Source organism: Urocitellus parryii, chromosome 6 (genome assembly GCF_045843805.1).
Source record: "Urocitellus parryii isolate mUroPar1 chromosome 6, mUroPar1.hap1, whole genome shotgun sequence".
Classification (NCBI taxonomy): domain Eukaryota; kingdom Metazoa; phylum Chordata; class Mammalia; order Rodentia; family Sciuridae; genus Urocitellus; species Urocitellus parryii.
Genome location: NC_135536.1, coordinates 59,141,017 through 59,166,980, shown reverse-complemented (window position 1 = coordinate 59,166,980; position 25,964 = coordinate 59,141,017).

Below are 25,964 nucleotides of genomic sequence, written 5' to 3'. Positions count from 1 at the left end.
ATATTTAGTTTAATTCAAATCATCATCTCAATGGTTCTCTGGCATCATCTTTCAACCATTCTCTCTGGCAAATGCCAGGCCTCATTCTGACTGGGCTGTGGCTCTCAACACCTTCACTCTGGGCCTGCAGGAAGTCTTCAGACCACACAGCAAAATGTTCCAGAGAGACCTTCATTCAGGGATGAGTTCCTCAGGGAGGTGTCTGAGAATTGGCTGTGAGTTCTGACACTTGTGACCTGTCACTGTGATCACACAGGCACCTCCACATAGTGCATGCAAGTCAAAGGACTTCCTTGATGGTTTGAGCTGGGCAAACATGGATCATGACCTAGAGAAGCTGACAAGAGGTGAATCAGTGAGGACAGCAGGATTGCTGAAAACTGGAAAGGCTTTTGTGTTAGGAAACTTTCCTGACTGTGGAGAATGAATGTAGTCTTAAAATAAAGTTGAAACAGATTGTGAGAAAAGAAGGGAGGGCTATCCTTTGGTGGTTTATCTGCTTGAGAATAAAGACATTCTCAGAAAAGTATGAACAGAGAATCTGAAGTGTGATTTGGGTTGTTCCTGGTGGGACAGAAGATTGTTTTCTAGTGAAAACAACCCCAGCCCCCATACTGCCTCTCCTATTCTACATGTGCTGCAAATTCCTTCGGATTCTATCACTTGAATCCTTACATGGTAATTCTTTGTCTTCTGAATGGTTTTTGAGCATCGTATCTACAAGAAATGCATGACAATAGGCAAAACCAGCATGTGATGACTCAGCTGGTTCCAACAAGAATCTCTTATCCTTCTTGGAATTCCAGCTGGATCTGCCTAATTAAATGACTGTAGGAATTGGCTGGAGTACCATTGAAAGAGCCAAGTAATGAAATAAGTTTACACAATCATGACAATTCCTGCTTAAAGCAAGCTTTTTTGTTGTTGTTCTTCCCAACTCCTCATTTCACTCCCCACTCTTCTGAGTCTTTGTGAGATGCTTAATGCTAACAAGTCAAATTGCAGGAAGTGAGTTGTGTGCGATACTCGTGCAGGAGGAATAGAGTGACCAAAGAAGTTGCACATATGGCATTTAAAAAATGACAAGCTCAAGTAAAATATGATATATTTATCATGGCATGAAACCAGGAGACAATTTTTGACCCAACTGGCAAGAGATTAGACACAAGATTCAGATATTATTAATGTGATTTTCATACTTGAGTCCCGGATCATTGTAATGAAAGCCAGCTCTCTGCTACTCTCAGGTTTCTAGCTTTTATGACATTCTCATGGAGCTGCCCCTCCAGCCATTTAGTCATTCATTCTGATAGTCCAAAGCAACACAGAGGCCACATTACAAGGTACAGTCTTTCTGCTTCTATAAATGAGTTCAAGCACTTCAAGAGCCACTCCCTTTGTTCCATGATTTCCTTTTGAGCTCCTAGCAACCACCATTGTGTCAGATTCTAAATTTAGATCCATTTCATACATCTTTCTGAATTTCCAAATTATACTCCATCAGTGCACAACTGAGATTAAACCCTGGGATCTTCAGTCTGGGTAGGGCTAACTACTGTACATGCATTACTTTATGCATAGAAGCCTGACTCTAGTAGATGCACAGGAAGAAAAAGGTGAAGCTGAAATCTATTGCAAATGGTGCTGCTACTAACTCAGTTGTGACTTTATGAACATCCTTCTTTCTCCTCCTCTGTCATGTAATCCCCACAGTCAACTCTGTAACTCCATCTTGATTTCTTACCTCCTTTTTTGCAAATAAGTTATAGTTAGATTGGTTCATGCGACCTAATAATTTAAGTCGGGTAAGCTCTTTCTGGAAAAATGTTAAGACAGAGGCAAAGGGTCTACATATTGAAGAAGCACTCTTCAGCATTTAAACCTATAAAAGGATGATGCCAGTTTTTGGTAGGTGTCACCTCTTCTTTTATAGTCCTCTTGGAGAGAGGTGGGGAGGCAGTGTGATGCTGAGTTGAGAACCTGAAGACATTGGTATGTTCCATGCTAACAAGTCCTAAAAGGCAGATTCCGGGAGGGAGAGCCTTTATGTGCTGCTGGACTCTGATGATGTCTGCAGTAATGGCGATCAATATTATCTTAACTCCCTTTTAAGACTTACATACTAGAAAGGATTCTTTAAGGCCATCACTATTTTCTTACTCTGGATAAACTATGACAATTTAACATCTGCCAGGAAAGAGTTTCTCTTTTTATTAAAGATAACTAAGGAATAAATTCTTAGTCCTTTAATAGGAATTAGTCCAGTGTTACTACATTTGGATGAATAGGCAACTCACAAGTAATTTCTTAGATTATCTTATTTGAGCAAGTAGTCATGAAGCAAAGGTTAAGAGTAAATTTTCTGGAAACTTGGCAGTTGCTCTGAAAATTCATAATGTGTAGCATATAGCAAATAGTCAGTAAACACATACTGACTGAAGGGATTATGAAATAAATGCCTATTGGGTATTAAGTCAACCAGGGTCCCTTTATGGATGTACAGGCAGCCCAAGTTTTACTTCCTACCTTTAACTGTTTCAGTTGATGGTAGATTTCAGGATAACACCAGGTCCAGTAACTTCTTGCACCTTCAACATTGTATCCTCCTAAGATCTATATTCCCAATCTAATGGCCACAGTAACTATTTTCATTGTTTCTCTATTCAGTATACATTTATCGTGCTAATAGTATATGACAGAACTTTACTGGGGTCTGTGGAGAAACAAAAAATATTCCTACAAGTACAACATGGCCTAAATGTAAGATGCATATGTAAAGAAATATAGGAATTGCAGCAAAACTAACTAATGACACTGAACTCTTGACATTCTTGAGTTTATCATCCATAATTTCAATTATTATAAATTGTTGCCTAAGCTGATGAAATAGAAAAAAAAGCATTTCTAAAGTCATTGATTTGACCTTGAGCTTATTTAGCCTGGCACAAAGAAGCTAGTTAAGTATGAAACATAGCTGGCTCCATCTTACATCTGCATTTCAAAGACTTTTGCTTTTCATGGTGTGATCATGAGTTTGTACATATACAGGGATTTTCTGCAATTGTGTCTTTGAGAATTAAGCATCTGGTGGGAGATAATTTTCAAGAGCCTGTATTAGATATTTCAATTTACCGAATGATGGAGAAAAGGAATTTCTGTCAGTGAAGCATGGTCAAGCTTTAAGGGATGATAATCAGGCTGCATCTTCAAGGATCATCAGTAGGGCCTTTCCAAGTACTGATGGGGAGGGACAAATACTATAAAACTGGCAATTAAAAGACATGGAACCGTGAAATCTCCCAATGAATGACATGTAAGCTGCTTATTCTGGCTAAAACACAGGGTGAGTGTAGGACATATTCCTGAGGATGGGCTTCATATGGCAGGTTGAGAGAAACCTATTGCTAAATTTCAAGTTCAGAAGCAACATGATTATATGTGCATATAGTGTCACTTGTGTCTTTTGTTGGGACTGTGAATTACTACAATTGCTATGGAAATCAGTATGGAGGTTCTTCAAAAGACTAAGACTGGAACAACTATCTGACTCAGCTAAGCCACTCCTTGGTATTTATTCAAAAGAATTAAAGTCAGTGTACTGACTTTAATTTTATAGTAATACATGCATATCTATGTTTATAGCAGCACGATCACAATAGCTAAGTTATAGAACCAATTTAGGTGTCCATCAACATAAAAATGGTTAAAGAAAAAACTGTGGTATGTGTACAAAATGGAGTTCTATTCAGCCATAAAGAATGAAATTATGTAATTTGCAGGAAAATAGAATCAGAGAACACTATGTTAAGGGAGATAAACCAGACTCATAAAGACAAAGATCATGTTTTTTTTTTTTCTCATATATGGAAGCTTGAGAGACAAAAGGAAAAAAGGAATCTCATGAAAATAGAAGGGAGACATGCAGAAGAAAGGAAAAGGATGAGGGAGAAGGAAAAAGGGAGTTACTAGGTAAAACTGATCCAATTAAGTGCATTTATGAATATATCACAATGAATCCCACTATTGTATATAATTATTATGTGCCATTAAAAAATAAAGGAAAAAAACTTTGTTGGATCTGGGTGTGGTGGTGGTACATGTATTCCTAGTGACTCAGGATTCTGAGGCAGGAGTATTGCAATTTCAAGGTCAGCCTGGGCAATTTAGCAAGACCCTGTCTCAAAATAAGATTAAAAAATAAAAAGGCTGAGGATGTAGCTCTGTGGTAGAGTACTTCCCTTGTATATGCAAGGCCCTGAGTTTGTTCCCCAGTACTGGGCAGGGGGTGGGGTAGAACTTTTTGCCAGAATGTATGTTATATTTTTGAGGAATTTTTTTGATTTGGTTTCACCCAGAAGCTAAACCTAAAGTGAGGATTTGAATAAAAGGAGATTTTTGTGTGTTTTCTTTTTCATTTTTTTAGGTAATCCTAAGACAGAAAAACAGGGAAGACAAGGCAGTCAGACTTATTATGAAATACTCCTTTGAGTATGAGTAGACTAACCCTACTTGGGAATTCTGAGAGCCAGTGTAGAATTCACATTTAAGAGTTCTACCCAATAAACACAAAATTCTGGCTTCCAAAGTAGATAACAAAGTCAACTCTGATGGCCAGAAAAAACAGCAAAAAGTGAACGTGAATGCTGTCAGGTAGATATCACTATGAAGTGGTAAGAGTGAAAGGGTCAAGTCACCAAAGTCATCTGCTATCAAGAGGATTCCCAGGATACATTGACAGGGGAAAAAGTGCATATATTCTTACAAATCTGTCACCAAACCAGAAATCTACCTGTAGATATACATGAGAGGGTCATTATGCTTTGAATGCTATGTTTCTCAACAAAGTCCCCTACATTGCTGAGCTCTTAGTATTTTACAGAGTTTTCACATATCTAATTTTATTTGACTTATTTTGTTTTAATTAAATTTGATTGATTGCATTTCATTTGATATGACCTCTGGATATGTGTAAGGCTGATAGAATCATTCCTGTGTTACAGATGAGGGGACTAAGTCCAAGAGAATTGGTTACCCATTTAGGTCATCTAGCTATGGTCAAACTAAATCTTCTGATTCTCACTGTTTTTTCCATTTATCTACAGCAAAAGAACATTTGGTTTGTCTTTGTATATCTCAGTGGTGATTCATTTACAAATTAAATTTATTTTTATTGCAATTCACCAACAATTCAAATATTTATCGCTTACCAATTATTTTTGTATTAAGTAGGAAGATGGCATGCAGAGAATTGTATCCTTTTCTGACTGGGGATGTAAAAAGTCGTGAATCATATATGTAGGAGAGAGGAACAAACACGAGGGCTATAGTTAGAGTTGAGTCATGCTGGGTAGGGGCTCTGACTTAATGTGACAGATGAAGATTATGAAAATTAGATTTGGGCTTTAATTGGTACTCTATGTGTTGAAGAATTAATAAGTAAATCAGGGTTGATTGCAACCAGATGGTCAGGAATATTGAAGAGAAGAGTTTAATCAGTACGTCAAAAACTAGATAGGCAAACTGGAACAAGAAGACACATTATAAATATGAGATAGATGATCAAAGTGCTGATGCATGAAAAATAAATCAAAATATGCCAAAAATGCATGACAGACTAGAAGTCCAGTCATTTAGATAATTAGTCTGGGCAGTAGGAAATGGGATTACATTGCAGGAGGAATCAGAATCTGGGAAGGTAGTATGGTCATTGGCTATAAAACAACAGGATTTAAGATTCCCAAGTTTTATCACTTTTGGGAAGCTTCTTAAAAGTCTTCCTGTTCTAGCAGGAACTAATGGTATTTGGGAAGAAAACTACTAGCAATGTAAAATTTGTGAATTTTCTGTTACATTGAATAGGTCATATAGAAAAGAAATGAACTTAAAATTATTTTTATTAGTTGCAAACATGCATTATATATTTTATGAGAAGAGGAGATATTAACAATGTTTTACACAATCATTATGAGCAATGAAACACTCAGGGTAGACCTCAGTTCCAGCAAGGGGCTTTTATCTGTAGAATTGGCAGACAGTTGCAAATCTTATGAAGTAAGCATTCTGAGACAAGTGTCTCTAAGTTGGTCTGTCTATTCTGACCATCATCAGGGTATTGGCTGAAACTACTTTTGACTCCCTTCAGCTCAGATGGTGTGTGTGCATGCACCATCTATACATGCATATATGTGCTTATATATATAACCAAAGAAGAAAAAAATTTAACTTAGGATTTAAGAAAAAATAACAGAATTATCTGAAAGTTTCTTAAAATAAATTATTTATAGTTCACGTATCAGGTAGCTTATACCTGAAAAAACAAGTCAAAATGAACATTGACCTTGATGCTGAAGCTGACCTGTGCTCTATCAGGGAGTTGGTGGAACCTTCAGGCACTTGGTAATAAATGTTCCTGTCTTCTTTTTCTGGTCTAGTTTGAGCATCAGCTCCAGCATCAGCTCCTTTGGCCTGACTCTTGGCTCTTCATGGATTCTTGTGTGTCCACCAGATAGTCCCATACAGTCTGCCCCATCTGTGTTAGGATATTTATGCTAGTTTTAATCTGAGTTTCTAACCATTGTAGAGAACCATTAGTGCCTGTGTATAAGTTGTTCACAGATCATTCCTAGCTTTCCTCTTCCACTCTATGTCTGCCTCCTTTTCTCTCTCTTCCTTACTATGTGTGGGTTTCACGTCTCCCCTCTCATTGTTACTGTGCCCCACCACCCTTTCTGTTACTGGTGTTTGTGGAAGGCAAGACAGTCAAAATGTGCACAGAAGAAACCTTTCCATCCACTGGATTTTTAAGCTGCTGATATCTTTTCTTCTGATTGAATAACTTTCAGAATGATTTTATCTCTTCCTATATCCTCTGAAAAATGTCTTAAACATAGGATTATCTAACATAAATGTGTCATAGGGGAATTGCAAGAATCTGTCTATGAGTTGCAAAGCAGTGTTAGTAAAAGATTTGATATGGTATGAAAACTTCTTTCCATTTTTCATGACACCTTTTAATTTTTAAGAAATAATATCAGAAATCCACACCCTCCCACCTCTTCCTCCTCAATTAGCTCAAGACTCTATCCTTTGGTCCAGTTTGTTTTCATGGAAGACAAGGACTTACATATTTTGTTGATTTCCAAATTTGTCTTCATTAGTAGAGATGCCTCACTTAAAAGTAGTTATATTTTAAGGGAAAATTTCAAATTCAGTTTAGTTTGAAACTGACAAAAACAGTTTTTCTTCAGTTAGGTCATTACTTGAAAACAAACAGAACTATATTCATAGCTAAATGAAGGATTTTTTTCTTCATAATACATCAAATTTCAGCAGAGCCTTGATGGTGTAGATCTGACAAAACCGACGACACAAGGATCAATGTTTTTAGAAAACTTATTTCTCGATTAAGAGGAGTGAGTTCCTTGGCACTATCACTGGGAAAATTTTAGGCTGGTTGTTCAGCCAGAGTGTTAAATGTATGCGTTAGCTTTAAAATGTACATGGATTGTTATACTAAAAATCTTGTTTCAGGTTACAGTACCAAAATATTAATGTCTCTGGATACTATGTTATTTGTACTTTTTCTCCATAGCCTGAGGGCATATCTCATGAAGTTCAGAATAATTTTCTCAGTGATTTTTTTCCAAGGTTATCTTCAGCTTCCAGATTTAGTCTAGATCCACATTGCATATTTCCTACCCCCAGGCCCAACGTGGCAAAATTCTTCCTCTTAGATTTCCCCGTCATGGATATGACACAAAGTAAATGACCTAGTCTCCCTCCTTTACCTTCATTTCCTTTCTGAGATTGTTTCATCCTATTTCTACTATCTCATCCTTCTTTGTATTAGTGAAAATCAGGATTTGGCTACTTTCATATATTCAGAAATGCCTTTGAGGTTAACCATTCAAGTCAAAACTCTGACATATTTGAATAAGGAAAAACAAATTGGAAAGAAGTCAAAGGATAAAAAATCTAGTGCAAATAAATGTGAATTTATGTATTTTGAAGGTAAAAATTCCCTAAGCTCATGCAAAGTGCAGGATGGAAAGGTAAAGTTCCTGGTAGGAGTTAAGAGATCATTTAAAGAACTTGAGTTTCATTTTGAATGTAACTAAACAATAAAATATGAAGCCTATACAAAAAGCTGTGATGAGGAAAACAGATAACTGAAAAATAAATGCTTTTGATCTGTCTCTCAAAAAGCCTTCAAATAGCCATGATGCCTTCTAAATGTTGTCTCAAAAAAAAAAAATGTCTGTGAAGAAAAAAAAAATCGCACACTATTATTTGGATGAAAGTGTCTTTTTAATATTTTAATACTTTAAGTATCAGATTCAACTCCAGTTATTATTACCTATGACATCTTTCTGAGAATTTAATTTTTCTTGCTCTGTTAACAACCCAAAATATGTATTCAAAATGCAGTCAGTAGAAGCTCAATCATAGACCATTCCTGGTGCATCCTGTATCTCAAAGTTTAAAGCCAATTAAATAAGAGCAGATATGTAAGTGCATTTGTGGAAGAGGTAATGTATGGGAGAACACAATTAATTCTATTTCAGTGCTAATTGCTTTTAAAATTTAAGTTATCAAGGACATGCTTTGTAGTAAAACCGAGAAGTCAGCAAGGACTATTAATGTGAAACAATAAATAAGTCGGTAAATCAAAGTGGGGAAATTCCAGGGTGTCCTTCTTGGCCCTCCAGATCCCTTCCTTCTCTGCCCTTCTTCACTCTGCTGTGGATTTGATACGGACCTGTTTGGACTCACCAAACCACCAGCTTGTCCTTTGTGGTGCACACACAGGAATTCCAAGGGCAGGGAAGAGTGAAGTGAGTGTCCTTAATTCCCTAACCTCTCTCTGCAGGGGTCCTGTGGCTGATGTTTCCCATTCCAGATAGTATTAATTCTTACCATTGTTGATATAGGTCTCTTTTTTGTCATGTCTGCCTCCAAGTTCTGGTTATCGTCTTCCTCCCTTTTCCACTCTATGGTATTATCAGAACCTTGTTAACTAGTCCTCAGGTAATGTCCATGGAACTTCTTTATACCTGCCCACAGGTAATTCCTTAAATTACCTTGTTTGAACAAGCCATCTCTTTCCTATCAAGAGCCTGAATGGTGTAGAAAATATTGGGCAGAATAAAGTAGAAACACTCCCATTTCAATTTATCAGCTATGTGCACCTTAAGGAAGGGGTTTGGCATCTTTAAGCCTCACCTTTCTCATGTGTTAATGAGCATAATCATTCCTATGTTTGGTTGGCAGCATAACTCGAAGGCATCCGTTTCTAATCCCCAGAATTTGTGGATTCAGGAGCAAATTCAGAGTGAATTTAGGTTTAAAGATGCTAATCAGCTGACTTTAACTAAGGACATTATCCTAGATTATCCAGATGGGTCCAAGGTAATCACAAGCAAACTTAAATGTGGAAGACAGAGGCAGAAGAGTGTCAAAAAGAAATGAGGAAAGAAAGACTTGACTCACCATCTCTGGCTTTGAGGTTTGAAGAAGGGTTACAAGGCTAAAAGCCAAGAAATCTAGGCAGCAAGGAAACACATTCTCCCCAAGAGTCACCAATGGAGTACAGCCCTGCTGACGCTTCCATCTTATCACATTCAGACCCATTTTGGACTTCTGATTCCCCAGAAAGGTAAGATAATACATTTTTGTTGATGTAAGCCACCCATTTTCTAGTAATTTGTTACAGTAGCAAATAAACATTAATACACTATTTTATTGGCTTATTTTGAGAATTGGATGAAATGACATAAAGCTCAATGTTTCAGAACTCGAACATTGGCATTAGATTTGGATTTTGAGCTTCTCTGTTTCAAGATAGTAACTCTCACCTTGATTGAGCGACTCAACATGTACCATACTAGTTTTCATAAAGCCGTTATTATTTATTTAGAAATTAAACACATTCTAAAAATGTTTTTTTGTTGTTTCTATGAATGTTGACCACTTTCTCAGATTAGCATTAATATTTCTTTCAATTTGGCGTGACCAAAAATGTGCCCCAACAGATAATTTTTAAAATATAACAGGAAATCAATGGAAGGGTAACTGATGTGATTCAGCAATCTGTATACGGGGTAAAATTGGGAGTTCATAACCCACTTGAACCAAACCGTGTAATATGATGTATTAAGAATTATGTAATATTTTGAAAGACCAATAATAAAAAATAAAAAAAATAAATAAAATAAAATAAAATATAACAGGAAATGCCTGGTGTAATTTTGATCAGTTCTCTGGGTGCTGGCTGTTTTTAGACTTAGAATCATCCCTCTCATTATAGAATTGGCAACAGCAGAAGACAGACAAAGCCTGCTGGATGTGTACACTTGTGATAATTGTCACACTTCAAATTATTTACATAGGACCAGGTTCATTCAAATGGACTTTTTAATTGCCAAGCAATGAATGTAGACTAGAGAACCCATTGTGATTTATGACCATGGATGGCTGTTGACTTAGGGCTTGTGTTTATCAATATACATTTCTTCCACAGTAAGCAGGATGAACAGACATGTAGGAGGTCTAACCAGCTGCTGCAAATGTGGACCCTCAGGGCCTGATTACAGAGGCTGGATGGACTTGCGTACTGCAGGCAGGTCCAGTTCCTGCTTGGCTCCCTGTGCTGAAGTCACTATCAGTGGGGCTGGCATCCAAGTTTGGCATCATTTATCTACATGAACAGGTGCTCCCATAAAATGAGCTGCATAAAAAGCAAATGCTATGGCAAAGCTCAATGATTTCTCACTTGTTGTTTGCGTAGAGGTTGTGTTTGGAGACAGGCAGGATTTCTCCACAGTCTTAAGAAGCTGAACAGAAAAAAAAAATACAGAGATCAACATTTTCCAGTGCAAAATAGCTTAGAGATCCAGCTGATTTTATTTTAAATAATTTATTTCAAAGTATAGCGATTCCCCCAATTCTTCTAATGTGAGTCATCCTATATTTCCTGGGGTCAGAAGTTGTGTTAATATGCAGCCGATATTTGGTACAGTATTATGATAAAAAGATAACTACTAGAATGTATTCAAAGGTGATTGGGGTGGGACAAAGAGAACAGAAAAAAAGGCCTGAGTGGGGTGAAGTTGAGATCTTTTCTAAAAGGAAAGCAACATATTTAATTCAAATAAAATGTTCTTGGAGCTCTCATTATTGTCAAAATACTGGATAACTATTGAAGATATAAATCTCTGGGAAATGTTCAGGAGATTGGGGCAAACATTTAAAAGGAAATGAGGTTGCAGAGTTTAGCTAATAAAATAGAACAGCAGTCTATTTTTTTTTTTTTGTCTGAACTTAACAGGACTTCAGATTGTTCCAACTTCCTGCTTAATTTTAAAACTCAAAAATCTCTATGGATGGCGGATTTGAGAAGGTGAGAGCACTTTAAATTTTTTGTGAAAAATCTGTTATGACTTTTTGAGGACTGAAGGACCATAGTAGAGGACTTAACTAATGTGAATAAATACTCATTTTCCAAGATATTGCTTGTTCATCTTAGGACTCCATTTTAGAAGGCTGGAGTGCTTCAAACTATAAGAGGACAATGTAGTGTTCCAGGGGCAAGGAACACTTAGAAAGTGATAGGTGTAATACTCTGGTGATATCACTTCCTCGTGTAGTTATCACAAAATCAAACTATTACCTCTTAGCTGGTGAAAAACCAAACAAGAACTGCCAGATTCCTTAGAAATAAATTACCAAAGTTTACTATTTAAAATATTTAGCTTTTAGGTTGAATAAGGAAACATGTAAAATGAAACTCTTAAAATTAGAAGATATATTTCTACTTATAGCATTCATTAAATAACATGTCCTGGTATCAGTAGTAGACCCTATTCCAGACACATGGCTTCATTTTGAAATTTATGGTAATGTGGTAAAATTTGATGCTTTAAAAGAAGTCTATAGTTTTTCTTTTCAGTTACATGGTTTACCATGTGTTTGAAGTCAATTTTTTATCTCCTAATTAGAGTTTTCAAAAGCTGATGATTTTAATGAAGCATTTTGTATAAATTGAATATCTGGTATTAACCCCTTCTCTTCCTGAATTATTCCTTGGAAATTAAGTGGCATGTTAAAGGTTACAAATCTTTTCTTGGTCCAATATGTTTTACCTATAAGTGCTATTGATACATGCTTTACAATTCATCTTTTCTCTTAAAGAGCTACTAGCTAAATCTCTCAGATCTCATCGCTACTTAAACACAAGCTCAGTTACAAATTAATTTATAATGAAATATTTTTTATAAAAACCAATTATTTGTATAGTGCTAAATACCTTATGTTAGTGGGTCCTTTAAAAGAAAGTAAATAATAGGACACTCAGAAGCCTGTAGTCACAAAACTAAACCACTTATTTCATTAGCTGCTAATTTCAGTGTGTAGGACTTATGAAGTTACACCAATAGTCTTGTTAAATCAGCTTTAATTAGAAAGACATTATATTTTATACCTCATGCAATTTCATTCATAAAATACTTATGATTAAAAAAGACAGATATAGTTTCATGTTTTCTTTCTTTTTTGAGGGGGGGTAGTTATTGGGGATTAAACTCAGGGGCACTCAGCCACTGAGCCACATTCCCAGCCCTATTTTGTATTTTATTTAGAGACAGGTTCTCACTGAGTTGCTTAGTGCCTCACTTTTGCTGAGGCTGGCTTTGAACTTGTGATCCTCCCACCTTAGCCTCCTGAGCTGCTGGGATTATAGGCTTGTGCCACCATGCCTGGCTCATGTATTTTTTCTGAAAGGTGAAAATACACACACACACACACACACACACACACACACACACACACATATATATATATATATATATATATATATATATATATATATATATAAAAGATTTATCCCAGATCCCACCTGTTTCCATTCTCTCTGGATTGTTCCTGATGTTTTCTTTTTAATTTTTCCACATTTTTATTGGTGCATTATAGTTGTGCATAATGATGAGATTTGTTACATATTCATATATGCACACAATGTAACAATGTAAGATTCGAAGAAGAACTGATATATGTGGTGTTGTTCATGTCTATGTGCAAGAAGCCTCATAGCAGCTTCATATTGAATACACTAAATGTGATTGTGTTTTGATGGCTCATTATACAGTTGGTTGGGAAAAATCATCACCATCTAAGGAAACATAATACATTTACTGAACATCTTTTCATCATAATCATTCTTTATATGCATTAAATTATCAACAAGATAATTTTACACTGGTGATCTGCCTCTGGTATTTATTTAATGTGGTCATAGAACTGAAACTTCATAGTTTATATTTCTAACTATGCTCGCTTCTTTTTCCAACTTTGCTGTATTTCTACAAGCACATGAAGATTATTAAAATTACAATTATTAATATGAACAAAACAAAATAAAGCATCTTCAAAATTAAAATTCAGTAGAAATCGAATCCTATAACAGAGTATTCATTTATATTCAAAGAATGCTAATAATCTTCAGTCTTTGTGCATGAGATCTAAAATTCAATCAGTAAATCTCCTTAACAACAGAATCCAAAATTGCAAAAGGCAAAATAGATTTTCTGAAGATAACTACTTGCTGCTACTGATCAATGCTTGATCTAGTTTATATACTATTGACAAGCTGCAGTTGGGATTTTATGGATTTATCATTGTGAATATTTTGTTAATGCTGCCTTATGTCTGTCACTCTTCATTACAACATGAGCACACATAACTATTCTTTTCACTGTGGTGATAATCATGCACCAAAGAATGAGCAGCTTTATGCAAGGAGGTGATTTATGTCTTTGTTTATTTGCTAGACAAGTATATCTCTTTGGTTAACATGAAGTTCATGATACTTTTTGCTCTATTACTAAGTTAAAGCTTGTTTCATTACCATCTATAGTCAACATTATTTGTATCAAGCTTAGGATTTATTTATTTATTATTTTTTTTATTGGTCGTTCATAACATTACATAGTTCTTAATACATCATATTACACGGTTTGAATCAAGTGGATTATGAACTCCCGCTTTTACCCCGTATACAAATTGCTGTATCACATCAGTTACCCTTCCATTGATTGACATATTGCCTTTCTAGTGTCTGATGTATTCTGCTGTCTGTCCTATTGTCTACTATCCCCCCTCCCCTCCCCTCCTCTCCCCTCCCCTTTTCTCTCTTTACCCCTTCTACTGTAAATCATTTCTTCCATTTGTATTCTCTTGACTTACCCCTCCTTTCCTCTTATATGACATTTTGTATAACCCTGAGGATCGCCTTCCATTTCCATGCAACTTCCCTTCTCACTCCCTTTCCCTCCCACCTCTCATCCCTGTTTACTGTAAATATTCTTCTCAAGCTCTTCGTCCCTACCCTGTCCTTGTTTACACCCCTTATATCAAAGGAGTCATTTGGTATTTGTTTTTTAAAGATTGACTAGCTTCACTTAGCATAATCTGCTCTAATGCCATCCATTTCCCTCCAAATTCTATGATTTTGTCATTTTTTAATGCAGAGTAATACTCCATAGTGTATAAATGCCACATTTTTTTTATCCATTCATCTATTGAAGGGCATCTAGGCTGGTTCCACAGTCTTGCTATCATGAATTGAGCTGCTATGAACATCGATGTAGCAGTGTCCCTGTAGCATGCTCTTGTTAGGGCTTTAGGGAATAGACCGAGAAGGGGAATAGCTGGGTCAAATGGTGGTTCCATTCCCAGCTTTCCGAGAAATCTCCATACTGCTTTCCAGATTGGCTGCACCAATTTGCAGTCCCACCAGCAATGAACAAGAGTGCCCTTTTCCCCGCATCCTCTCCAGCACTTATTGTTGTTTGACTTCCTAATGGCTGCCAGTCTTACTGGAGTGAGATGGTATCTTAGGGTAGTTTTGATTTGCATTTCTCTGACTGCTAGCGATGGTGAGCATTTTTTCATGTACTTGTTGATTGATTGTATGTCCTCCTCTGAGAAGTGTCTGTTCAGGTCCTTGGCCCATTTATTGATTGGGTTATTTGTTATCTTATTGTCTAATTTTTTGAGTTCTTTGTATATTCTGGTTATTAGGGCTCTATCTGAAGTGTGTGGAGTAAAGATTTGTTCCCAGGATGTAGGCTCCCTGTTTATCTCTCTTATTGTTTCTTTTGCTGAGAAAAAACTTTTTAGTTTGAATAAGTCCCATTTGTTGATTCTATTTGTTAACTCTAGCGCTATGGGTGTCCTATTGAGGAATTTGGAGCCCGATCCCACAGCGTGTAGATCATAACCAACTTTTTCTTCTATCAGATGCCGTGTCTCTGATTTAATATCAAGCTCCTTGATCCATTTTGAGTTAACTTTTGTGCACGGTGAGAGATAGGGATTCAGATTCATTTTGGTGCAAATGGATTTCCAGTTTTCCCAGCACCATTTGTTGAAGATGCTATCCTTCCTCCATTGCATGCTTTTAGCCCCTTTATCAAATATAAGATAGTTGTAGTTTTGTGGATTGGTTACTGTGTCCTCTATTCTGTACCATTGGTCCACCCGCCTGTTTTGGTACCAGTACCATGCTGTTTTTGTTACTATTGCTCTGTAGTATAGTTTGAAGTCTGGTATCGCTATACCGCCTGATTCACACTTCCTGCTTAGTATTGTTTTTGCTATTCTGGGTCTTTTATTATTCCATATGAATTTCATGATTCTTTTATCTATTTCTACAAGATATGCTGTTGGGATTTTGATTGGCATTGCATTGAACTTATAGAGAACTTTTGGTAATATCGCCATTTTGATGATGTTAGTTCTGCCTATCCATGAGCAGGGTATGTTTTTCCATCTTCTAAGGTCTTCTTCAATGTCTTTCTTTAGGGTTCTGTAATTTTCATTGTATAAATCTTTCACCTCTTTTGTTAGGTTGATTCCCAAGTATTTTATTTTTTGGGGGGATATTGTGAATGGAGTAGTTGTCCTCATTTCCGTTTCAGAGGATTTGTCGCTGATATACAGGAATGCCTTTGATTTATGCGTGTTGATCTTATATCCTGCCACTTTGCTGAATTCATTTATTAGCTCTAATAGCTTCTTTGTAGACCCTTTTGGGTCTGCTAGGTATAGAATCATATCATCTGCAAATAGTGATAATTTAAGTTCTTCTTTTCCTATTTTTATGCCTTTAATTTCTTTTGACTGTCTAATTGCTCTGGCCAGTGTTTCGAGGACTATGTTGAACAGAAGTGGTGAGAGAGGGCATCCCTGTCTTGTACCAGATCTTAGAGGGAATGCCTTCAATTTTTCTCCATTCAGAATGATGCTGGCCTGTGGCTTATCATAGATTGCTTTTACAATGTTGAGGTATGATCCTGTTATCCCTAATTTTTCTAGCGTTTTGAACATAAAGGGATGCTGTACTTTGTCCAATGCTTTTTCTGCATCTATTGAGATGATCATATGGTTCTTATTTTTAAGTCTATTGATGTGGTGAATAACATTTATTGATTTCCGTATATTAAACCAGCCTTGCATCCCAGGGATGAATCCTACTTGATCATGATGTATAATTTTTTTGATATGTATTTGAATCCGATTCGCCAGAATTTTATTGAGGATTTTTGCGTCAAGGTTCCTTAGAGATATTGGTCTGTAGTTTTCCTTCTTTGATGTGTCTTTGTCTGGTTTCAGAATCAGGGTGATGTTGGCCTCATAGAATGAATTTGGAAGTTCTCCCTCTTTTTCTATTTCCTGAAATAGCTTGAAAAGTATTGGTGTTAGTTCCTCTTTAAAGGTTTTGTAAAACTCTGCTGTATACCCATCCAGTCCTGGGCTTTTCTTAGTTGGTAGTCTTTTGATGGTTTCTTCTATTTCCTCTATTGTTATTGGTCTGTTTAGGTTGTCTATATCCTCCTGGCTCAATCTGGGCAGATCATAGGACTCAAGGAATTTATCTATGCCTTCACTATCTTCTATTTTATTGGAGTATAAGGATTCAAAGTAATTTCTGATTATTTTCTGTATTTCTGAAGTGTCTGTTGTGATATTGCCTTTTTCATCCCATATGCTAGTAATTTGGGTTCTCTCTCTTCTTCTCTTTGTTAGCATGGCTAAGGGTCTGTCAATTTTATTTATTTTTTCAAAGAACCAGCTTTTAGTTTTGTCAATTTTTTCAATTGTTTCTTTTGTTTCAATTTCATTAATTTCAGCTCTGATTTTAATTATTTCTTGCCTTCTACTTCTTTTGCTGTTGTTTTGCTCTTCTTTTTCTAGGATTTTGAGATGAAGTATGAGATCATTTATTTGTTGGTTTTTTCTTTTTTTGAGGAATGAACTCCAAGCAATGAATTTTCCTCTTAGAACTGCTTTCAATGTGTCCCATAGATTCCGATATGTTGTGTCTGTGTTTTCATTTAACTCTAGGAATTTTTTAATTTCCTCCTTGATGTCTTCTAAAACCCATTGATCACTCAGCAACCTATTGTTCATTCTCCAGGTGATGCTTGCTTTTTCCTTTCTTCTTTTATCATTGATTTTCAGTTTCATTCCATTATGATCAGATAAGATGCATGGTATTATCTCTACCCCTTTGTATTGTCTAAGAGTTGCCCTGTGACATAGTATATGGTCTATTTTTGAGAAGGTTCCATGTGCTGCTGAGAAAAAAGTGTAGCTACTTGATGTTGGGTGGTATAGTCTATATATGTCAATTAAGTCTAGGTTGTTAATTGTGTTATTGAGTTCTATAGTTTCCTTATTTAACTTTTGTTTGGAAGATCTGTCCAGTGGTGAGAGAGGTGTGTTGAAGTCTCCCATGATTATTGTATGGTGGTCTATTAGACTCTTGAACTTGAGAAGAGTTTGCTTGATGAACACAGCTGCACCATTATTTGGGGCATATATATTTATGATTGTTATGTCTTGTTGGTGTATGGTTCCCTTGAGCAGTATGAAGTGTCCTTCTATATCCCTTTTGATTAGCTTTGGCTTGAAATCTATTTTATTAGATATGAGTATGGACACTCCTGCTTGTTTCCGCGGTCCATATGAGTGATATGATTTTTCCCAACCTTTCACCTTCAGTCTATGTATATCTTTTCCTATCAAATGTGTCTCCTGTAGACAGCATATTGTTGGGTCTTGTTTTTTGATCCATTCTACTAGCCTGTGTCTCTTAATTGGTGAGTTTAAGCCATTAACATTTAGGGTTATTATTGAGATATGGTTTGTTCTTCTATCCATATTTGTTTATTGATGTTACTAAACCTGATTTGTTATCCTCTTTGACTACTTTCCCCCCTTTACTGTCCTACCTCCCATTGTTGGTTATCAATGTTATTTTCCATTTCCTCTTCCTGTAATGTTTTGCCAAGGATTTTTTGAAGAGATGGTTTTCTAGTTGCGAATTCTTTTAACTTTTGTTTATTGTGGAAGGTTTTAATTTCATCTTCTAACCTGAAGCTTAATTTCGCCGGATACACGATTCTTGGTTGGAGCCCATTGTCTTTCAGTGTTTGAAATATGTTATTCCAGGATCTTCTAGCTTTCAGAGTCTGTGTTGAGAGATCAGCTGTTATCCTGATTGGTTTACCCCTAAATGTAATCTGCTTTCTTTCTCTTGAAGCTTTTAAAATTCTCTCCTTATTCTGTATGTTGGACATCTTCATTATAATGTGTCTAGGTGTGGATCTCTTATGATTTTGCACATTCGGCGTCCTGTAGGCTTCTAGGATTTGGGATTCTGTCTCAATCTTCAATTCTGGGAAGTTTTCTCGTATTATTTCACTGAATAGACTGTTTATTCCTTTGGAATGGAGCTCTGTGCCTTCCTGTATCCCAATGACTCTTAAATTTGGTCTTTTGATATTGTCCCATAATTCTTGGATGTTCTGCTCATGGTTTCTTAGCAGACTTGCTGAGCTGTCTATGTTCTTTTCCAGTTGAAATACTTTGTCTTCATTGTCTGATGTTCTCTCTTCTAAGTGATCTACTCTGCTGGTAGTATTCTCAATTGAGTTTTAAGTTGGTTTATTGTTTCCTGCATTTCTAGAATTTCAATTTGTTTGTTTTTTATTACCTCTATCTCCCTGTGAAATTGATCTTTTACTTCCTGGATTTGTTTGTCAATGTGATCTTTCATTGTCTGATTTTGCTGTCTCATGTCTTCCTTGAGACTCCAGATCATCTGAAGCATATATATCCTGAACTCTTTATCTGATATTCCATCTGTTGCAGCTATTACCTCTTCTAAAGTTGAGTTGACCTGCATTGCTTGTGGTCCTTTCTTTCCTTGTCTTTTCATACTGCTCGCGTTTCTTTCTGCTTGGTGCAACTGTTGTGTTTTGAAATTTACCCCCTATTTATTTATGTTGCTCTTGTATACTTGAAAAGTCTCCCTTGCAGGTGCGGGCGGCGGCTGTGCCCCTACTCCAATTGGGGTGACGTGTCTACCACGCTGGCGGCTCTCTGGGCCTGTTCCGGGAGTGGAAGGCGGCTCTGCTCTGTCCCTATTCCAATTGGGGTGTCGTGACTACAATGCTGGCAGGTCGCTGGGCCTGTTCCGGGCGTGGGCGGTGGGCTTGGCTGGCGGGATTCCACCTAATGGCAGTCCCTAACCTCCCTGCTTGCTAATTAATGGCTTCTCTGAGGCGTCACGCCTTCTGTAGCTGCGGGGCAGGCCGCGCGAATCAGTTGGCCTGGATCTCCGGGGTCCTGCTGCTGGCTGTTTTGATGTTGCAAGCTGTTGGAGAGTGGTGGTGTATTCTTCAGCTTTCCCGGATGGTGGCCTCTGACTGCCTGGATGGAGTGTCTGCTGTTTTGATGTTGCACTCTGAAGGAGAGTGGCGGTGTATCCTTCAGCTTTCCCAGATGGTGGCCGCTGACTGCCTCGGTGGAGTGTCCGCTGTGGGGGATGGGACTGTACCGCTTCCTTCCCCTTCTGAGATCCCGTGCTCGGCCCACGGGTCCGTGTGGGCTTGGCTGGTGGGATTCCACCTAATGGCCTTCCCTAACCTCCCTGCTTGCCAATTAATGGCTTCACTCAAGCTTAGGATTTATTATAAACATTATTTCAGATAGAAAGGTGTCAAAATATAATGATGTCTGACACTATTATTTTATTAAAAGTAGGTTATTACTCTTCATAGTTTTTATATAATTCCTGTAAGACCTACACACACTCCTCTTCCTGAGACCTCAGTATGGCTGCATGGGAAGATGGATACTGATCTCTTTAGCTCCAATGGTTTCCAAAGGTGAATTCCATATATACACATAACCCATATTCTAAGTCATATCACCCCAGGGATAGTTATTGTCTTTGGTTAAAATTAACCTACCTATTTATGTGATAGGTAGTATAAAAGACTTACATACATTATTATTTTTATCAGAAACATTTAATGGGCTTCCTTAGGAAATAAATGAAAGTCAGATAATTAGTTTAGATGCTAGGATCCTTATGTGGAAAAAGTATTTCCTCCAAACTAGGAGGAAGGAGTCCCAAGCAGCCTTGCCTCAAGCATTCTATGGCACTAGCTGGACCTCAGCCTCTTCCCTACCAAAGGGGAACATTGGCTCAGATGTTGAGCCCCTGATTAATCCCAGAACAATTTTTCAAAAGTCTTTTTTAACTTTTTTCCCCAAGGATAAGGTTAAGGGAAATTCACTCTTTTGTCAGCTTATTTAAGATTAAAAAAAAATTCACATGTCCTGAACCTGAGTGAGATGGGTCTTGCTTTAAGGTTTAGTTGTTATTACTTTTTAAAGATATGAATGATAACAAAATATTCCATGGTTAAGTATATTCTACTTCCAGACTATTCATGAGTTTTGATATAATCATAAACATGTTGTTATCAAGGTTTATCAGGTGAAGCCAACAGTAAGTTATAATGGAAAAATAAAACCAACCAGCTTGAAAAGGAGAAGTGGTAGCCTTTCAACAAAATATAAATATGTAGAAAAACTACATGTAACTACATACATTGTTTGGTGGTAAGTCATAGAGATCATTAAAGAGGAAGTGACTGGAAATAAAGTCCTGAAGTTTTCAGTTGTATATACTTTCTTTCCAGTTCATAGTCAGGAGAATGAGGACATAGGAAGTAGGGCTTCAGTCTGTACTGGGAAGAGGCCATTTATGAAACCTGGAGACTCTTGGGGTACAGGTGGATATAATCACAGTGAAAGGTATCTTTTCCTCTCTTGCTGGATCACGGAAGTCTCTGTTAGTCTTGTATTTTTGGATTTGCCTCCTTTATTCAGCTTCTCAAATGTTGCCAGTTGTGGTTGAACAACAGCCATAGGAATCCTGGCTAGCAGAGTGATGATGTCCTTAAGTCACCACAGTTTTTTTGTCTTAAATCTGCCTTGGAAAAAATATGTGGTGAGAGAATGTTAGTGTCTGATTTTCTCATATTTCATACATACCAAATGGCAGGTAAAAGAAAATATTGCTTAAGTTCCATGCTATTAAAATTTACTTTTTTGTGTGTCTTATGTAGGAAATCATGCATAGCATACACTCTGCATAAGAATACTCAAACTTTGCTTAGGTCTGAGGTTAAAATTATATTGGTTTTGGCCAAAAGCCTACGCAAAATTTTTAGAACAAAGAGAAGATCAATTTTAATTTTTAAGATCAATTATAAGTTTGAGGAAGATTAGAATATTAGTGAGTTTATGAATTTGTGGATGTGTAATGCTGCAATGTGAATTTTATCAAATAAATACCTTTTAATCAAAAGTAGCTATTTTGGAAGCAGTTTGGGGAAGGCATAATTATGGATATGTAGGTTATAAATAATTTGTGACTATTCTGGAATTATTATTGATAAATATTGGCTAAAATAGCCTCCCAGGAATCATGAAGTGGTTTAAATATAATAGAACAAAATGAAAACTACAGTGTGAAGTCCTCTAACTCATGAGTTCTATAAATGCAGATTCACAGAGATGGATGGCATCTGCCTTCAACTGGAAAACAAATTACTGAAAAGATAGGTCTGAAATTGGAAATGGTAGGTTAATAATAGACCATGATCACTTTTAATTATTAATAATGTTGAGAAACTTTACTTTTCTCCAATATAGACAGAAATTTTAATTTAATGCATGATCATAAAGATCAATAAATCCTATCTTTTATTTATAATGGAATCAGAATAAAGAACTTTACAGTTCCTATAGGCCCAATTTACACAATTCACTATTGCTTATCGTACAATTTTGAAAACATTCTTAAAATATTTAAGTGCATGTGTAAATAATTTTTAACAATATCATGGTTATATGAAATCATTCAAGGATATTCTTTTTCTGCCATAGGATAAGAGCAAAAAGAGAAAACTTTTCTGAAGAAAAAACTTATGAGGTTTCTAGGACTGTCATTCATTCACCTATCCATCCATCCACCCATCCACCCATCCATCCATCCATTGGTTGTGTTCATTTAATTATTAGACACTGCTATCTGTGTGTTATCCTCCCATTATATTGAGGGTTTCAGGTTATTGAACAGGTTTCAAGACAGAGTCAAGTGTCTACCTTTTGATTAGCTAAATATTTAAGTAAACTATTTGTATATTCCTATTCTATTGAAAAATCTTAAGATTTTTCCCAGTGTTTTCAGTATTCTTATAAAATGTGAGAAGCAGTTTGTAGTCTGAGAAATTATGCTGACTATGGGCAACTTAATCAGATCCCCTGGTGCAGTAAAGTCCTCTTATTTATAAATTCCTGACTAATTAAATTTACATTAAAGGTAACATTTTCTGATTTCACATTATATAATTTAATTATTCTAACTTTGCTTTAAGATATATTGAAGAAGTTACAATATTTAGAAATAAACTTCAAGTTTAAAAAGAACAATTGGAGTTAAAAAGCTTCACACATTCTCCTTGACCACTTGTCATTTTGCAGTGTTTAATGTCAGTTCAACCTTGGGTATTTTAATTTCTGTGAATGTACACAGAGAGATTAATGAGAACAAAAATCACTCTCACTTCCCTTATTCAAAATATGAAACTTGATTTTACAGGTCAATTATTATTAATTTTTGAGGAGCATTTAAAAGTAGACCTGGAATTACTAACTAAATCTCTGTGATTGATTATATAACTCTTTGTAAAAACCCAGAAATTTGGTAAAGATTTTGCTTGTCCCCATGATAAAAACCTTATCATGGGGACAAGCAAAATATTTTGGCATTGTCATTTGAATATTGTCTACAAAAGCAGAACAGTGTTGAAAAGATTAAACATAAAATTGTGGTTTTGAACCATTTTGCAAAGTTGCCTTTAAAATTCAATATTTAAGAGATAGTTTTCTCACTTCTCTGTCATTGTTTGGGAAATGCATTTTTCCCAGAGCTTAGAGGAGAAAGGGGTCCCGTCAGTATTTCATTGCTTCAGGCCCCTACCTGGATTGTTGTTACATCTTCTCTTCCAGGACAGGGCTTCCTTACTGGTCGTATAGTGTATATGAATGTTGGTTTGTCACTTGTGTGCAATTGACAGCACCATACTTAAAAGTACCTAGTCCTGTGTTCCCATGGGGGTGCTCAGGGGCTTGTTATACTACCATCTGGGTGGACAGAATATATCTTTCTAAAGGCAGAAATAGAAGATATGCTGTTGCTGGGATTTGTCTCCCTTGCTTTAGCACCCTGAGCAAATACTTTTTATGATTTGGGTGATGAGGCTCATGTTGTGGGAGAACTACAGATAGGCAGCATGGGCACTCTGTGTTGTTTTCGCTGTGTGCCATGAGCTTAGAGTGTGGGCTAAAGTACACTCTAATCAGCGCCTGGTCATCCATCCTGTAGTTGAATAACAGGGCACACTTAGTAAGAAGGATGAGGGAGCCATACTATCCCTTTTCCTGGAGTGGGGCAGTGAAAAGCAGAGAAGCTCTTGCCAATTGCTACAGGGATGTGGGTTTTGTCAAGCCAAGAGGATAACTCAAAACTGAATCCGAGTCCAAATATCCATATATCTAACCCCTGAGCTAAGCAGTCAGGTTTCCAAAGCAAAGATAAAATGTACCCTGAGTCCAAGATTTGAGCAGTTAAGGGTCTAGGGTCAGAAAATCCAAAGGGTAGTCCAAAGTAAGTTAAGACCAAATAGGAATGAATAACAGATCTGGGGTCAGGCTGGTCAACAGAATGTAATATGGGCCAATGAACTATAGCCATGCTCGTTGCCTCCTGTTTATATTCATTCTTAAAGCCATGATTAGAGCATCACATAATGAAGGATTGGATAGGCTGGAGGGGAAAGAAAAGTGGCAGACTTTGTCAAGCCCTGTCTAGTTCCTTTCCTTGGCATGCATCTTAAAAAGTAGAATCATTCAGCTTCCATTGTCAGGTTCAGATCAACCTTGTCCCTGGAACCAATCCTGTCTTTAGAGAGGAAAAATAGATTAATAAACCCAAGATTTAAAATCAAGTCCTTCCAACTCTGAGTCGAACCCTTATTTTATTTCAAGCTCCATATTGGACTTGTGATTTGTTTAGCAGATCCCAAACCGGCTTGTGTTCAGCTTTAGCATCACTATGCGTTTTCCCAGTGATAAAGTGTGTCTGGGCTCTTACCCAACATAGAAGCCTTTTTGGGACCAGGGCCTTCTCTGCCTAGGTTAAAGACTGAGAAGCATGTCTCTAAATGCCAGTGGCCAGAAAATTACAGAGCTTAAAGGTGCAGGCATTATGCTGACATAGATTTACAAAATGTTATCTGGCTCCATATTTCCCATGTGGAGAATGCCAATGCAATGAATTACCTTGGTTTATATTTGGAAGTTGTGTGCAGTCTATCAGCTTGGAGTTTCTCCAAGCATCTGTACCAACTCTACTGACTGTGTTCAGTTCCACTTCATGGCTTTTCCAACTGGCAACATTCCATTAGGATGAGTGTGAGTATTCCATTCATGTAAGATATAGCATGATGCCATTCTATGTATTTTCCCTTTATATAAACCTGAGGATGGCATCACTTGAAAGAACTACAAATGGCCATTAGGTGGATGGCATGTTAAATAACTGAATTTGTTACATTACTATTCATAAATATCTCCTTGATTATCTTGACATTTCTGCCCAGTGCTGCTTTTTTTTATTCAGGATAACAAATGAATTAAAGAAGAATCCTTCCATGACATCACACATTTCTTTTTATGTCTAAACCTATTTCCTTGCCAAGTTTTTAAAGGTATTTCATATTTTCTAAAATTACATGGTAGGCTTTCTCGATGCTTACAATATTCTCTCAGTTTTAAATATGCCTTTATCAAATATGATTTTCATGCCTTCTGACTTTTTTGAGACCATAACCAACACTAATGTCCTCAAATTTGATGTAATTAGTGAATGAAATATTTATGGAAAAACAACATGATAGAATTTTGTGTGTTTTAGCCACTCTGCTTCACATTGGAAAGGATTTATCAGAATAGCACTTTCTGAATCAAGTTGATACAGCACTTTTCCCCTAACCTTTTCAAAAGCACTGTACTTTTAAAAAAAGTTTTCTTGCACTTCAGGAAGATAGGTAACTGTGTGAAGTCATCTTGGGAGAAGACTGAAAAACCTCATCCTAAGCAAGGAGCCTGGTGACCTGAGTTAATTGGATACCCATCCTGAGATCTCTGAACAGTGAGATGTGCTAATTGCCTTGTCTTATCACAACATAATGATGCAATTAACTTGTATCACCAATATGGACTGTTTGTTAACACACATTTTATTTCAAAGATATCAATACCCCTGAAGACCAGCACGTATTCTGTCTAGCAGGATTTGACATATAATTGTGCTGAAATGTGCTTTTTAGTGTCTCTTCAACCTCTAGTGACCATGATATTTGAAAAAGAAATGTTCTCAGCATGAGGAGAAAAGAAAGGAAAATGACTCTGTCTTGAAAAATTTAACCAATTTGCATACTTCTTTCTTCCTCAGCAATTTTACATTTAGTGATCCTAGTTCA